This window comes from Pygoscelis adeliae, unplaced genomic scaffold (genome assembly GCF_000699105.1).
Source record: "Pygoscelis adeliae isolate BGI_AS28 unplaced genomic scaffold, ASM69910v1 Scaffold328, whole genome shotgun sequence".
In the NCBI taxonomy this organism is placed as follows: domain Eukaryota; kingdom Metazoa; phylum Chordata; class Aves; order Sphenisciformes; family Spheniscidae; genus Pygoscelis; species Pygoscelis adeliae.
In genome coordinates, this window is record NW_008825309.1 from 1 (window position 1) to 2,120 (window position 2,120).

A 2,120-nucleotide genomic window follows, 5' to 3' on the forward strand; every position below is an offset into this window, starting at 1 on the left:
TATCCTTCACGGATGGCTTTAAGATTCTGTGTTTTGAGTGTGTGTAGAAAATTCTCGGACACAAGGCAGTGAATTGAAAATGCAACTATAAGTGTCTCACTTCATCTTTCGTTAAGCCTATTTGTGTTTCTCATCATATTTCCAGATGAATGATTTTTGGCTGAAAGTGTTCTTCTGCCAACGATGTCCAAATAGTGCAGATTATGTGACCCCCACGGCCACTCTGTGTGTGAGTGCTATACTGCAAAAAAATTGCTGTATTTTTTTTTATTGCTTTTTCCCCATTTTTCAGAAACAAGTAACTTCTCCTGGATTACCTACTTCCTTCTTCTCATTATTTTACAAGGTAAGTTACTTCCCCATTGCCCAGTTCATCTTGGCAGTAAAGAACCATCCCCAGGGCCAGTTGTGGGCTGCCTTTTGACTCTTCCTTTTGGGGGGGGGTCTCCCAATAGCTGTTGTGGAGGTACTATTTATGGTGTCTTTGCCTTTCAGCAACTTTTCAGAGGCAGATTGGTAAGTGTGGATATTTGGGGTTTGGTGTCCTTGCCTGCCCACGGTGCAAACTCGGTAGTGGAGACTTGACAGTGCCAGGGTGGTCCTATTCCTGGGGTCCTTGGCTGTTCTCCTGGCCCAGCGTGCATTTGGCAGGGCTGGTGGGATGTTCTCGTGACTGGGGGGACCCTGTTGTTGACTGGGCTCCGTTGCAAAGGCTCTGTGTCCTTGCTGCTGAGTCAAGGGGAGAAGTGGTGGCCCAAGAGAGAGAATCCATCCCCAGGGAAAGGGAACACTGTCCCCTGGGAAGTAGGAAACTGCCAGGCTGAATTCCCTGTGTGAGCCAGAAAGAAGGGGCAGGGAGGTTGTGGTGGGGGTACTCCAGCTTCTGGCTTGCCGGGTGCTGGTCGAGTGGAGATGCTGTGCCCCTCAGCACCTGACATGCCATGGAGGACAGGTGGCTGTGATGTCAGTGGAGGCAGCAGCCATGCAGGGTGTCTGTGCCATGCGGGTGCATTGACATGAGGTGTAGGGAGTGGTTGGGAGGACAGTGGGTCTCAATGACTGCGGGTGCTGGACACTGATGTTCCAAGAGCCGTGGGAGCCCCTGTCCGCACTGCTGGGAGCAGCTCCTGCCTGAGCAGCCCTGATTGCTCCCCTTTCTCCCTACCCCTCATTTGCAGAGGAGCTCCAGCTGCAAGGTGGGGCATCAAGGGGTTCTGAGAATGCTGACTGCATGCAGTGCACTGCCACCATGGCTCTGTGCTTGGGGGAGCCCTAGCTGGGGACAGTTTTTGGTGGAAGCCAAGTCTACCTTGCCGAATAAGACCCAGGTTTTTCCTCCTGTCTTCCTCGCACTCAAGATGGGGTTCTAAGCAATGTGTCCTCCCTTCCTCCCCTCTTCTTACAGACAACCAGAAGAAGGAAATTGGTGAGTGTCGCTGTCTCCCTGGATGCTGTGTGAGCCAGCTAATTGTGAGATTTGAGGGTCTTCATGGTCTGTTGCTTGTGGTGTCCAGGCTGGTGGAGGCTTTGGTGCAGGCAGGAGCATGAGGGAAGGACATGTTGAGGGAAGGCCATGTTGGGGCTGATGGAGTTGAGACCCTGGGCTACCAAGCAGTCCTGGTGCCTGGTGAGAAAGTGGGTGATGGTGAGGTGTTGAAGAGATCCCTACCAGAGTCAGAAGCATTTGAGGGGTAGCTCCAGGGAGCATGAGCCATCCACCATGCCAGGTTTTTTTCGCTTCCCCTGGGAGAATGTCCCAGAGTGGACTGGTTCTTGCCCTGACTTGGTGTCATCTTCTCTTGCTGCCCATCGTGACTTGGCAGAGAAACTGTGTGCAAAGGATGGTGAGGCTTTCTGGTTGCCTACACGCTTTCATGTTTATTGTCATTGAAAGTTGTATAGACAGGTGTACTCTGTGTTGGGTAAAAAACTGGCTGGACATCCGGGCCCAGAGAGTTGGGGTGAATGGAGTTAAATCCAGTTGGCGGCCAGTCATGAGTGGTGTTCCCCAGGGCTCAGTTTTGGGGCTGGTCTTGTTCAATATCTTTATCAATGATCTGGATGAGGGGATCGAGTGCACCCTCAGTAAGTTTGCAGACGACACCAAGTTGGGCAGCAGT